Source organism: Thermobia domestica, chromosome 11 (genome assembly GCF_964235325.1).
Source record: "Thermobia domestica chromosome 11, izTheDome1.hap1.1, whole genome shotgun sequence".
In the NCBI taxonomy this organism is placed as follows: Eukaryota; Metazoa; Arthropoda; class Insecta; order Zygentoma; family Lepismatidae; genus Thermobia; species Thermobia domestica.
The window spans coordinates 206,129,666-206,145,567 of NC_137464.1; the positions used below are offsets into that span (position 1 = coordinate 206,129,666).

A 15,902-nucleotide genomic window follows, 5' to 3' on the forward strand; every position below is an offset into this window, starting at 1 on the left:
GTCATTATTTTTGGAACTTGTAGTAGATGATGACCAGTTACTAGATTTGAAAACAGCATCTCAATATGTGGCTCAGTTTTCATGTTATTAGGTTTTAAGTATGTTGACCTTTGACCTCGATGATCATTACTTTGGAACTTGTAGTAGTTGGTGGCCGATTACTAAATGTGGAAATAGCACCTCAATATGTGGATCCATTTAAGAGTTATTTGGTTTTAAGTATGTTGACCTTTGACCTCGATGGTCATTATTTTGGAACTTGTAGTAGTTGATGACCAGTTACTAGATTTGGAAACAGCACTTCAATATGTGGCTCCGTTTCTGAGTTATTAGGTTTTAAGTATTTTGACCTTTGACCTCGATGGTCACTATTTTGGAACTTGCACTAGTTGATGACCTATTACTAGATTTGGAAACAGCACCTCAATACGTTGCTTCGTTTTGGAGTTATTCGGTTTTAAGTATTTTGACCTTTGACCTCGATGACCACTATTTTGGAAACTTGTGGTACCTGATGACCTATTACTCAATGTGGAAACACCACCTCAATATGTGGATCCATTTTCGAGTAATTAGGTTTTAAGTATGTTGACCTTTGACCTCGATGGCCACTATTTTGGAACTTGTGGTACCTGATGACCTATTACTCAATGTGGAAACAGCACCTGAGTATGTGGCTCCGTTTTCGAGTTTTGACCTTTGACCTCGATGGCCACTAATTTTGGGACATGTAGTACCTGATAACCAATTACTAAATGTGGCTCTGTTTTCGAGTTTTAATTTTTGACCTTGATGGTCAGTACTTTTTTGATGACCAATTGCTAAATGTGGAAACAGCACCTCGATATGTTGTTTCGTTTTCGAGTTTGACCTTTGTTCACGATGGTCAGTAGTTTGGGGACATGCTTATGTCACTTCTGCTATGTTAAAATGTTCAAATAGGGGTTGAAAAAGTAATCATAAAAGGGAACGAGTTCACCCTCTAAAATGGAGGTCGTAAAAGAGAACGAATCTTATGTATTATCTGCTCTCCTATGTAATTTCATTAGGGGTGAAAAAAATGGTCATCAAAGAGAATGAATGAATACACCCTCTATAATGATTATCTGTAGACCGTGGGTGTTCGATTGTAATCTTTGCTCGTTATGTTAAGTATTCTTATGTCATTTCTGTTATGTTAAAATAGGGGTTGAAAAATATGCTCATAAAAGAGAACGAGTTCACCCCTAAAATGGAGGCCTGCTATGTTATGTAGTCTTCTGCTCTTATATGTGTTCGTAATCTTATGTTACCTACTATGTTAAAATAGTGCTATGTGTTATCTGCTCTTCTATGTGTTATCTGCTATGTTCAGAATAGGGGTTGGAAAATATGCTCATAAAAGGGAACGAGTACACCCTTGCTATGTTATGTGTTCGTAATCTTATATGTTATCTGCTATGTTAAAATAGTGTTATGTGTTATCTTCTCTTCTATGTGTTCGTAATCTTATGTGTTATCTCCTATGTTAAAATAGGGGTTGAAAAATATGCTCATAAAAGGGAATGAATACACCCTTGTTATGTTACGTACTCTTATGTGTTATCTCCTCTGCTGTATGTTACGTAGTGTTATGTGTTATCTTCTCTTCTCTGTGTTCGTAGGGGTTGAAAAATATGCTCATAAAAGGGAACGAGTTCACCCTTAAAATGGAGATCATAAAAGGGAACGAGTTCACCCCCTTAAAAGTGCTCATAAAAGGGAACGAGTTCAATCTGCTCTGCTGTATGTTCGTTATGTTACGTAGTCCGATGTTCTGCTATGTGTTCGTAGGGGTTGGAAAATATGCTCATAAAAGGGAATGAGTTCACCCCTTAAAAGTGGTCATAAAAGAGAACGAATACACCCCCTTAAAAGTGGTCATAAAAGGGAATAAATTCACCCCTAAAATGGAGGTCGTAAAAGACCGTGGGCTCACGGTGCACGGTGGTCATTTTCCCAGGGGCTCCTAAGTTGTTCTAGTATGGCTAATGTTGAGCCAGATCGATCACTTTTTTCCTACTTACATCTATGAGTTTATTGTACCTTGTATTGTACGAATGCAAGTTGTATCTGCACTGTATTTCAGGTAGTCTGTTTTTCACAAACAAAATAGCTGTATATATGCACAAATTTATCACAGTTAATATTCTCAAATTTCTAAATAAAGGTTTACAATGCGCTGTTTGATGTGAATTTGTCATAATTCTAATTACTTTTTTCTGTATTAATAGGATATCATTGATACGTGAAGCATTTCCCCAAAAGAGTATACCGTATGAGACAATACTTTGAAAGAATGCAAAATATGCAGTTCTTACGTAACCATCCGACACATAATGTTTCAGTCTTTTCAGAAGGTAGACAACTCTGGATAATTTACTAGCTATATACTGAATATGTGGTTCCCATGATAACCTACTATCGACATAAATACCGAGAAATTTTACACTATTTGTGATGTCAATATTTGGAACTTCTCTCAAGCCGAATAACATGTGTTGTGTTTTACTTCTATTGAGATGAAAACAATTAGCTTCAAACCACTTACTTGCTTCAGTTAAAACGCTATTTGCCAAATGTACAAAGGTTATCTACATCGTGGTTTATGTTCACAAAAGTGGAGTCATCATCATACAGTATTGATTGAGCTTGTACACAACTTGGTAGATCATTGATCATTATGGTAAATAACAGTGGACCAAGCACCGACCCTTGAGGAACGCCACACTTTAGACTTTTCATTTGAGACTGTATACCGTTTGTAAAGACAACTTGCTTTCGGTCTTCCAAATATGTTTGAATTAAGGTCAGTCCAGTGCCATTTATACCGTAACTAGTTAATTTATTCAAGAGTAGACTGTGGTCTACGCAGTCAAAAGCTTTGCTCAGGTCACAAAATGTAGCATGAGCAAAGAACCTATTTTCAAAAGCTTGTGTAACCTCTCTCACCAGCACGTCAATGGCGTTAACTGTTGATAGGCCTGCCCTAAAACCAAATTGAGATTCACTTATTAAGTTATACTCATTAAAAAACTCACTCAGCTGAGAATTTCTCGGGACACTCATTTTTACGCTCCTGTATATTTTAGTTCCACTACGAAGCAAAGTAAAATTTACGTCTCAGTCAATGACGATAAAGATTTACTATTCGTCTCATCTATATCACAGTTTCCCGACGATTCGGCACCATTTAATATAACAAATACAAATCACTATATAACTGAAACAACAAACTCACTGGTTCGTAAATAGTAAAATTGACCGACTTGAATTTACTTTGTTAAACCTTTTATTATCTTTTGAAGCTACGTAAAACGGTAACTTACATTCAACATAACAGCGAGTCCATTACATTATATTACATTATAACTTGTTTGTTGTTTCTATGACAACCTTCAGTTCGTCGTTCTTAGTTACCTGTAAACATTCAATTATATATATTAAAAATATATATAATAATCTTATATTATTTTTCTTTTTCTTCTTCTATAAAATAAACTGGCTTATACATATTTATAAACCAAATATTACTCGAATATAAAAGAGAATACAAATATACAATAAAAAATACAAGTATACAACATACTGTTGTATGGTAGCACAACTGTTTTCTATACGAAATTTCAGCAACAGTTTTAGAACTAGTTGAAACAAAAGCAGTCCGGGACAAGCAAACGAAACAAACACAGCCTCGACTTCAAGAAGATAACGATGACATTCATTATTTCTGTTGGCGGAGATTTGCTATGTCATTATAGGAATCGAATATATTTGACTTTGTCTTAACGCGAAAGCTTGCTCTTCTTCTAGCCATTTCTGGCAACTTTTAGCTATTGATTTTAGCCACTTTACTCCTTGAGTGTTTGCAACACTGAGCATGTTTTATATGTTTACAAGTGCAGATACTCTCGCGTTTTTCGCATGGTACGGGTAAGATCCTCATATATTTTTGAAATTCTTATTTGTTGTTTTTTGTAAATAATAATTGTTGTTTCTTCCGCAAATTTTTTTTTAAAAAAAATGTGCTTCCATAAACTGTATTAACCCCTAAGTCTGTTCAAATATTGGCAACCGGATTCTAATTTTGCTCTTTAGTTACTTTTCTGTAATTATTTGTTTTTGGTTATATTTTTTAATTTTCGTTCTGAAATATAATTAACGGTGTAGTTCTACTATACGGATCCACAGATTGTAAAATGATGCAAAAATTTAGGGAGGTATTTAATTTACCCATTTTATGTCGAGAACGGAACCCAACGAACCCTTACGAAGCTTCTAACCCGTTCCTACTACTGCTACCCCTACTCCTACTTAGTGATGGGCACTGGAAATATTCCCGGTGGGAAGGAATTTAAAAAATTGGAATATTCCCGGATTTTTCCCTGGCCTATAAATTCCCGGGAAGGAATTTATTTCCATTTCCCTATCTTCCAAATTGTAAGAACACATGACTACTTTATTTTAATATATTATGATTTACTTCTAGGTTTTAAAGAATTTGAAGGTTAAAAAAAAATTAAATTCTTTAAATGTACTTTATATAACTAATGATATGATTTTTAAAGTTGCATTTCCACTTGCACTAAAAAGTAGGGTAATTGCTTAGTATTGGGGTCGGGGGGGTCAAAGCTAGCAAAAATAGGATGATTTACGGAAGAAATGAGTTTATAGTGGTGTTCAAGTAGTCAAGAAAGTATCGAAAACAATTTTTGTAGGGCAGTAGGGAATTTGTACAAACCGTAAAAGTAAGTGGAAGTGATTTATGTGAGAAAAGAAAGTGAATTGTTGGTAACGAAGATGGAAAACAACGTGCCCTGCAGGGCTCTAACCCGCCTTCACTCGCTTACGCTCGCTCGACAATGCTGTCTGAATTTAATGTTGGTAAAGTAATTTAACGTATGAAACCATAAAACAACCGCATCGGAATAGAATATCGCATAGGTGCAAAAACTGGCCCCCCAAAGCTAAAGAATAGCCAAAAGTAGCAAAGTACTAATTTGCATATGATGAAAAGAATTCATTTTGTAAAGAAATGTAGAATTATGTAGAAATAGAGATGAACTACTGTTAATAAACCCTGAACCACCGTTAGTAATAGACGTAGGTCTGTCTCCTCTCTCTCACTCGGATTTCTGAAGAAGTACTCGGACTTCTTTTACATCTGAATTAACGCGTGAAATTTCGAGAAATGGGCAAGAAGAAAGGTCGTGTGTGGCAATGTTACATGCAAAATTATAAAGATAGCAAAGTATCTTGCAAATAATGTGAACATGCATGTTTATGCGCAAATGTTGACAAAATAGTGGGACATGTGTCTTCTGGCAGTTACCCAACCTAATTTGTTTAAAACATTTAAAAATTTAATATGTTTATAATAGAGATCTTATTAAACGCTTGCAGGGACATGGGTTTAGAAGTAAATGCAGAGAAAACTAAGTACATGGAAGTGCGTCGGGACCGTAATACGGCAAATTGTGGAGGCGTTAAAATATTAAATAATACTTTTGATAAAGTGGATACTTTCAAATATTTAGGATCAATATTAACAGACGAAAATCATATTGACGAAAAAATTGAATGTCGACTAAAAGCAGGGAATTCGTGTTACTATTCGGTTCAAAATCTCTTGTCGTCGCGAATTCTGTCGAGGAATTTGAAGCTTAAAATATATAAAACGATAATCTTGCCTGTTGTTCTGTATGGTTGCGAAACATGGTCGCTTATTCTGAGGGAAGAACATAGGCTGAAAGTATTTGAGAACAGGATCCTGAGAAGAATATTTGGATCCAAGAGGAACGAGAATGGGGAATGGCGGAAGCTTCATAACGAGGAACTACATAGTTTATACGGTTTACCCAACATTGTTAGGGTCGTCAAGTCTAGGAGGCTTAGGTGGGCAGGTCATGTAGCTAGAATGGAAGAAAGTAGAAACGCTTTCAAAGGCTTGACTGGTAGACCCATAGGAAAACGACCGTTAGGAAGACCTAGGCGCAGATGGGAGGATAATATTACGATGGATCTCGCAGAGATAGGAATACAAAGTAAAATCTGGATGCAATTAGCTAAGCATAGAAGTCAGTGGAGAGCTTTTGGGGCACTGAATCTCCGGGTTCCATAGGCCATAGAGTTAGATTTAGTTAGTTAGTTAATATTTTTGTAATATCAGTAATAGAGTCAAATTTAGAAAATCCAATTAAATGTAAATTTAAACTAGCGGTTTAAAAGTATGTGGACTTAATATATCATTTTTGAAACATATTTACTTTCATAGAACAGATTGTAAATAAATATCCATTTATGCGTACTATCTAAATATAATAAAATAACATAATATCGTTCAGAATATACTTTTTTAAGACTCCTCTGGGGACAACAGTAATAATATACTGTGATATAAAAACGAATTTAACTTTGAAATTATAATATAATAATACAATGCAATTTTCTTTGTGATTGTACATAAATTCCCGGAAAATTCTCATTTTTGGGAATATTCCCGAAAAAATCTTCCCGGGAATTTACCCATCACTACTCTACTTAGCGATGGAGAGTGGGATTATTCCCGGGTTTTTTCCCTGGCATATAAATTCTCGGGAAGGAATTTATTTCCATTTCTTTACTTTATTTTCCAAATTATTAAAAAAACAATGAGTATTTTCATTTATTATTATTTACTTTTAGAGTTTTAATATTTTGGAGGTTAAAAAAAATGAAATTCGTTGGTTGTACTTTGATTAACTAATTAATATAATTTTTTAAAGTCTGTTTTAATTTGCACTCAAAAGTAGCAAAATATCAATTCATAAATAATAACAAGGAACCATTTTTAAAATTATCTAGAAATTCTATAGAGATAGAGGTAATGTATTATCAATACACCCCGAACTACCATTAGTAATAGACTTCGGTCTGTCTGTTCTCTCTGACACGAATTTCGTTCTCTGAGGAAGAATCATATATTGAATAAACGAATCTCTGTAGTTGTAAATACATAAACATTTAAAATTTAATGTTTTCTTATCAAAATTAGATTTGCTTCTCAGGATGTTTCATTAGTACCGGTGTTTCCGGACCTGTGTTAATTAGGATTAGCTTTCTTTTACGTGTGTATTCATGTACCAAGCGTTGTTGGAGAATTTTTGTAACACCATAAATATTCGAAATAGTCTATCTTCTTAAATTAGAGATTTAATAGTACACACTAACAAAGCACAGTGTATCTCAAATGAACATTGTTTATATATGCCATCCCATGCACTGCCAACCTTACAAATTTCTCGAGAGACTACGTGTGTTTTTTAGCAGTTAACAACCTATTTTGTTAACAACATTTTGAAATTTAATATTATATTAGTAGTAGGGTCAAATTTTCAAAATCCACTTACATATAAATTTAAACTGTTTAGCGGTGTAAAGTTATGTGGACTTTCTGTACCAAATGTTTTTCTTGCATATTTACTCGCATGAAAGATGTAATTAAACATATATTTATGTGTAGTCTCTAAAGAAACATAAAATATTAATAAAATAACACAATACTGTTCTTAACGTACATTTTAAAGAATCCTCTGGAGGCAACAGTAATAACTATACTGTGATGAAAACAAATTTTAGTTTGAAATCATAATATAGTAATAGAATGCAGTTTTCTTATATTTGTACATAAATTCCCAGAATATTCCCATTTTTGGGAATTTTCCCATCACTACTACTACTCCTATCACTACTTTTACTATGGGTCTATGTAGTAAAACTGCACATAATTAACATATTTATGTTCTTACAGCGAATACCAGTTCGCCAGACGTAGTGCTGATACTAAGCATGAAATTTGTTTTCATTGACAGGGACGTACAAAAGGGACGGGGCGGGGGGCGTCAGAACTGTACCCTAGACATTTGTCTTTTGTGTAGACTTAGTCTAACTTTTGGGATAATTTTACAAATTTTAGTAAAATTTATCCTCAGATTGAATTTTGATTTTCTCGAAATAAATTCCTTCGTGCGTCCGTGCTTTCTAATGTAGGCCTATTGAATCAACATTTTGTGGTACGGTATGTGCTATGGTATTTTAAGGGGGCATAAATTTGAAAAATCTACAGAAGAAATATGTTACTTGATTTTAAAATAGAATTGTAAAAGAAATCAACATATACAAGGATAAGTACATGTAAGCAAAATATATCTATATGATTAATATGATAAAAATACGAAACGCAAATAGTTCTCTTTACCACGTAGTACTTCTTCACAAAAAGACATGGTGAAGGGAGTGGCATGTGAAGGCAGAGTATTAAATTATCATATAGGAGTGTCACAAATCTGTGTCGTGTGCAAGGTATGTGCTTTCACTCCATAGAAAGTGTTTTTCACTATCCTTGTTAATGCATCTACCTACCGTCGATGACGCGCCTTCTCTGTCTTGTAGATAACTTTAATGATTTTTAGTGCCTTCATAGGACATAATCATAATTTATTGCATCCGTTCATCGTCATACAACGAAATTAGACATGTCATTTATATATATATACCACTATACATAAACATACATACTATTATTACATATAGATTCGTATGGTTTCATTAATTTACTTAGTATACATTTACTTTTACGTATACGAATTATTTTCTACATATTCTTCAACCGAGTAAAAGCAATGTTCTATCAAGTACCTTTTAAGTTTGGATCTAAAGCTATTGACCGAGACCTGATTTTTTATACATGATGGAAGTAGATTGTATAATAGAGTACCTTTGTGTGTAACTGATTTATTGTATATATTTGTCCTATGTGCTTGCAAGTGAATGTCGTCTTTACTTCTTGCGTTATAATTGGGAATGTCTTTGTTAACAATAAATTCACTACTATGTCTTTTCCAATACATTAATATTTCGAACAAATACATTGAGGGAAGAGTCATTATTCCAAATTCCTTAAAAATATTTCTGCAAGAAGAGTTCCATTTTACTCCTTCAAGTATTCTTACTACTTTCTTCTGTAGCCTAAAGATAGTAATACTTTTAGGTACATTTCCCCAGAACATCAAGCCATATTTTATTGTAGAATGAAAATTTGAGTAATATATACACTTAGCTGTTTTCGCACAGCATAGTTTGCTTAGCTCACTTCTTACCTGTTCTATGTGTGGTTCCCAGTTGAAATTATTAGATATTTTAACTCCGAGAAAGGTAGTAGTTTCTACATATTTAACTGTTTTATTATTTATTTTTATTATTGAATTGGCTTGATTACTTTTACCATTGTTAAAATTTAAGGCACATGTTTTATTTACATTAATGATTAGGTCATTTTTATTCATCCAACTTGAAAGTTGGTTCATTGCCGTTTGGCAGTTTGAAGGTAATTCGCATTCATCTTTCCCACTAACTATTATGTTTGTATCATCTGCATATAAAGTCAAACATGAACTATTAATACTTCCAGAAAGATCATTTATATAAAGAAGAAAGAAGTGGTCCTAGAATTGATCCTTGTGGTACTCCACGATTAATAGTTTCTTCACTTGACACACATTTTTGATTTTTATTTTTAACTATTCCTGTGATTTCAGTTACTTGTTTCCGATCTTTAAGGTATGATTCAAACCATTTATTTGCTAAGCCTCTAATACCATAGCAACTAAGTTTTTCTAGCAATATATGATGATTTACTAAATCGAAGGCTTTTGTTAGATCTAAAAATATTCCTATAAATAATTTTTTCTCATCCAGTAACTTTCTGCAGTTTTCTAGAAAATGAAAAATTGCTGTCTTAGTAGATTTACCTTTCAAGAAACCATGTTGTGTGTTGGGTATAATAGAATATTTATTAATGAAATCCATAATCCGATTGAACATTATTTTTTCCAGAATTTTACGTATGATGGGTACCAATGATATCGGTCTATAGTTTTCTATTTCATTGAGTTTACCTTTTTTGTGCAAAGGTTTAAGTTTAGCAATCTTTAGTTTATCAGGAAAGGTTCCTGTGGCGATTGAAATATTTGAGAGATAACATAATGGTTTAACTAAATATTTGTAACAACTTTTTACTAAATTGTTAGATAATTCGTCCGACCCAGCCGAATTCGAATTTTTCATTTGTTTTATTATGATGATTATTTCACTCTCTCTTACTGGTTTCAAGAATATAGATTTATCACATTTTTTAATTTTGTTCCGATAAGTTAGTTTTACAAGTTCCTTTGTTTTAAATAAGAGTTTGCCCTACATTTGTGAAATATTTATTAAAAGACGTTGCTATGTCCTTTGGATTTGTCATGTTCACGCCCTCATAAATTATGCTATTTATATGGGTACTACGTGTTTGCATGTTGAGCTCTTCTTTAATTATTTTCCACGTTGCCTTTGTTTTATTGTGTGACTGAAGAATTTTCCTACTGCTATAATTTTGTTTCGCTATCTTCAACAGTTTTTTATAACTAGTTTTGTGGTGTCTGTAAATTAATTCATTCATCCCGGTAGGGTAACGCTTCCTAGTTTTATTTAGTTGTATGTTTACCATGTTTGCTTTTAAGATTTCAGGTGTAATCCATTTTATGTTTTTCTTCTTTATTTTACTAAAATTATTTTTTATTGGAAATGCTACTTCAAAACTGTTTTACAGTATCATATATTTTCTCATATACGTCATTCACGTCGGTTAGTTCATAAATATCATCCCACGTCTCCAAGCTAAGCAAATAAACAAAATAACTAATATTATTTGAACTAAAACATCTCGTTATTATAGGTGTTTCATTGGGTTTCTCTATAGTTGCAGGTGTTTGTTTTAAAATGTTTACTTTTACAATTTGCGGTTCATGATCTGAAAAACCTGTATTTATAGCTTCTGAATCATAATTCATGACTAATGGATTTACTAAAATCTGGTCAATGTTAGATACTGAGTTTTTTGTTATTCTTGTAGGTAATTTAATTGTGGGATTTAAGTTGTATGTTTGAAGTAAAGATTCAAAGCTTTCATTGAGTTTTTCACTTAGAAAATTTACATTCAAATCACTTACAATAATTGGAAAGTATTTTTTAACATGAAAATACGCCAAAATTTTATCCATCTTATTGATAAATATTTCAATGTTACTGTCGGGCGTCCTATACGCACAAATAATACATATTTTTTGCAAAGGTATCTCTATTATACAACATTCAAACTGTTTTTCTTCATTAAGTTTTTCAAACAATACACTTTTTTACTTTCATTTCATTCTTAACAAAAATACATGATCCACCTCTTGATAAATTAGTTCTACAATATCTTGCTGCACAGGTAAAGTTTGGAATTGCAATATAGTCAATCTCATCATCTCTATGCTAATGTTCTGTTATACGTATAATATCAACATCTTTGTGCTAATCACGTAACTGTAATGTTAATTGGAGTAGTTTATCTGTATTAAAACCTAGTGTATTTTCATGGAAGTGTGTCAGTGGGTTATTTTTATTACTAGGAATTTTATTATCGTATTTCTTTTTAGGCTGATCCATATTTTTACATATTGACGTGTTTTGTTGATTTCTAGTGTTCAAATTAAGTTTTAATTTGTTCGAATTCGTACCTTGATTCTGATATTTACCATCTATTTGTGCAATGTTACACACAAAAAATCACCATTACTGAGCTTAGAAGGAGGATTTCTAATTCTGTTTGATTGTCGTATTGGACATGGTATTTCCCTATTATTTACAGTACGTTTCTTATATGTATCAACCTTCGTTTTTTCAGTTAGTTCTATTACCGGATAATACATATTACTAACATTACTGCTAATCTGCCCTTGCACTAAAACGTCATTATTAGAATCTTCATCTTTATGATCTACCTTATGATCTGTCTTCTGTATTAAACAAATTCTGTCCACATAGTTGAGTCTTTCATCATAACGGTTTACATTACCTTCGGCCCCTATGTACATACATTGTCTACATTACTTTGCACATTGGTTACATCATCTATTTTATATGAAAGCGGAATTGCATTGGAATTTATACTATAAGCTACATTTGCAGTTATCATTTCCTTTAACTTACTACACAAATACTCTTTCCCTGTACCATTTAAATGTAGCCCATGTTTTGTATGATAACTTCTAGGAATATTCTGAATATCCAAAACTTTTACATTATGGAAATTTTTACATAAGTTAAAAATCTTACTATTAGTATCGCTTACTGCTAAATTTACACAAGACAGATTGTTCAGATCATGGCGAAAGGGTATTGTGACTACAATCACATTTGTATGTAATAACATCGGGAGGATTTCGCGCAATGTTCTAGTTACATCTTCCGCTTCATTTCTTGCCACATCATTAGTACCACCAATCACTACCATTGTATCTTTGTACGTCATTTCTTTGCTACTTTCAATATAGGAGGCTGCTACCTCATTCAGCTTGGCATTTGGTTTCACAAACCCAGTTACATTGGTTAACTCTTCATTTAAATATGAAGCTACACCACGAGTATGACTGTCAGCTACAATAATAGTTTTACCAGGCGTACAGGATTTTAACCTAAAGTTCGTTCTTTTGAGTTCCCTTGTACCTACCTAAACTGGTCCTCTGCACCTTGCACTGAGATTTGGTTAATGTAGTATCCGAATGCTTAACTGATGCATTCAACTCATCAGAATTCAATACACTAAATCTATTTTGGGTACTTACTTGATACTGTTGATAAGCAATTTTCTGTTCAGAGGTATTAACAGATTTATTAGTTGAGGTTTTTGATCTGACTGTAGACCACTTATTGTTTAAACCTTGCACTACTGTACAACATTCTTGTTGAGTAAAAATATTTCTTCTGTCGCGCACTGGATTAACCTTCTGGTTCCCGGACGGTTTCTCTACACGAGCTGGTTTACTCTGTCTTTCCTGATTATCTTGAGGCGATGATTTGACTAGCGGCGGAGGATTATTTTTAATACTGTTTGTGTTCGTGCACTTTCTGACAACGTTACTCCAAGTAGTTTGATGTTGCTTTTCACACACTGTTGATTTCAGGCACTTCTGGTCTTTGTTCATTAGTGTACACATATCTTCCCTTAATAACATCACAGTTTCACGGAGTGTTTCAATTTCTTCATGTAGTTTGGAAATTTCCAAACACATCGAATCAACAATTCCTGTGTTACGCTGATTGTCTTTTGTTTCATTTATACACAGAACGCAACTCCAAATTTGAGACTGTTTTTCATTACTTACACCGATGATTTTACCAAAATAAAAATGGTTCTTACAGATTGAACACTGAATTCCATTTCTTGATATTCCATTACACCTACCACAAGTTATTTCTTCATTATTAGATACATCTTCTCCAGCTTTAACTGCATCTAACACTACACTTTCCGCCATTTTTCATATATGTTGGTTAGTAATTTTTAAGGGGTTATTCTTTTTCGGGAAGAGTTTAGTTTGTGCCGACCAGTGACTCCATAGTATTAAGTAGTAGTAGTAGAAACGGACTAGAAGTCCCGCAGGGGTTGGTTGGGTTCTGTTCTTCCTGAACTGTTCCGAAAACCAGGTCACATGAATTGGATCCAGTAAACTCTTGCCTTCTTTTTCTCTCAACCTTTCTAAAATCACTCTGCACCGTGCAGTACAACACCTTACTTAAGAAATATTTTCTAAGGCAGTATGAGCATCCCGTGCTAAGATAAGATAATATTTCTTGAATGTAAGGCTGCCCTCTCTCTAAAACAGGTTGTGTGTGTTGAAACAATGGACTTATTGACTGAGAGTTACAGGATTTTGTAATGATTTAAAGTTACCCAATAGACACAACTTTTAACGTTACCTCTGCGTTTTGTAAGATAAAACGGATTAGCCTTCTCTTACGCAGAATAGATTAGTAAACTATTGTAGAATAGAATAGTATGGCATACAGATTTGTCAGGCACAACCAAATGAAGGAAAACACAGGTTTCTGTAAGTTTGAACTGTCTGCGTGCTTCTCCATACGGATTGAACTTTATTCTATTTTACGAACTTCAAAAAGCATTCCTCCTACTGTACTTTAGACAGATTTATTTCATTCTCTACTTTCCGTTATTCTCAGGGTACAGATATACGAGACAATGTTCATATCACATCAACATGTATAAAAATAGAAAAGAAGGGATGAAAACGAGTAGGGTATTGGGTAAATACAACCAAGTCTTAGTTGCGGAAAGTATTTGCTAACAATGCTAGTTTGAACATCTTATTGATATTTTAGAATGTTCAGAGTTGCTTCATAGAATAGAAAGTGGCTCAATCCTTTGTATTGTTTTCATTATCTTATTTCTTTACTTATGGATGTTCTGCGAAATTAGATTTCTGATAATTGGCATTGGAAGTAGACTATTTTTTTTCCCACAATGTGAACATTTTGACCGTCTTGTTCTTATCTGTCCTCTTTGTAACATAATCTAACCCGAACACTCCAAATCTATTTAAAAGACTATATACCCTGTACAATTTTTATAGAACAAGCGAATCTATTCTAGTTTTTGAAGTATCTACCTCTAATGCAATTTCTTATAGTAAAGCAAGCATAGTTCTCTAAATTTCATTATTAAAGTTAAGTAATTGTTTATTTCTCCCACGATTCTCTGCAATTGCATTTCCGGAGTTCAATATGTCTTCGTATGGATTTGGGCACAATCATTATCGCTTTTCTGAAGACATTTTTCAAGCCATCGAATTTTTATTTACATTAGTCTACTAGTAACATTCAGAAATATGTAATACGTATAGATGAAGATCTATTTTAAGTATATTTTTGGTTGTGGTTTGAATTGGAGTGGACCTTTCCTAAAATACTGATGATACGTGAGACGTGAATCTATAGCAGAATGCTGGATCAGAACCATATGAGTTCCTATCGACTCAGGTCTTTCGCCCCGTAGATGCACACTCAATCCTAGAGCCACGCGAAAGCTCAAGTAGCATATTTTTGTTTGGGTCGAATATAAATATAAAAACGACAAATTACTTATTTTTTTTAATGAACAATTAAAGCATTATTAGTACCAGAATGTGTAGAATCTGCTAGAATAACCGGAATGTGTAGAATCTGCGTTTAATTAAAATGCTTCTCTATGCAACAAACATTATTTTTTTTAAATATATTAAATGTGTTTGCTAACAAGTTTCTGCCGGTTGTATTCTAATACAGAAGATAATGTGGGTAAGAATACCTTGAAATTTTGCAACGAGAGAAGGAAATGAAATTTAAGATAGTTATTAGTCCTTCGAAAATAAACGAAATTATAGACTACAAAGAAGAACTTACGTAAAGTTACTGTATTATTTCGTTCCCTAGTACTAAATTTAGCGTCTATTTAATTTCAATTGAAAAAAAGATAATCGTTTTTGTAATTCCTGAAGAAATCTGTAGCAGAAACATCTAGACTGTATTTTGTTAACCAAGTAAGTCTTTATTTATTTTTTGTCGTTCAATCCGAAATTCTCTTTGACTTTATTCTTTACGATTCTAGACACTCCACTATATTTATTATATCCTTTCATTGTATCGAAAGTGATTAATGTATTGTGTATGCTACTTGACACAATAGGAAATTAGAGTTACTTTACTCTGATCTGTTTATTGTGCGCTGTATTTTATATTTGAATCCAAATGTAAATATCAGTTGCTTCAATAGTTCGAGTTAGTGTGTTACATATATATGTATAAATATTTTCTCAATTTGTCTTTTCCCCGACACAGTCAGCGTCAGTTATCTTATTTTCCTCTATTTCTGTTTAGGATTATTCTTGAGGGCCTGTTATATCCCGTCTTTCACTTCTCTCTAGAAGGGTTATTACAATTCATAGTTTATCATATTTTAGGTTCTGGTGCTGATTGAGACTTCG

The 15,902-nt window shown here is 33.1% G+C and overlaps 1 protein-coding gene across 5 annotated transcripts in view; it reads left to right on the forward strand.

Annotated features, from left to right (window-relative positions):
- Positions 1 to 3,712: 3,712 nt before the first annotated feature.
- LOC145664675 (uncharacterized) overlaps positions 3,713 to 15,902 on the forward strand; it is a 43,969-nt gene continuing 31,779 nt past the window's right edge. For 3 of the 5 annotated variants that reach the window (XM_081731526.1, XM_081731528.1, XM_081731530.1), the window contains exon 1: positions 3,713 to 3,945. The gene's annotated coding sequence lies outside the window, so the exon portion shown is untranslated. Of the gene's footprint in view, positions 3,952 to 15,902 lie in introns of all 5 variants that reach the window. The other 2 variants (XM_081731525.1, XM_081731529.1) reach the window with 1 other exon arrangement.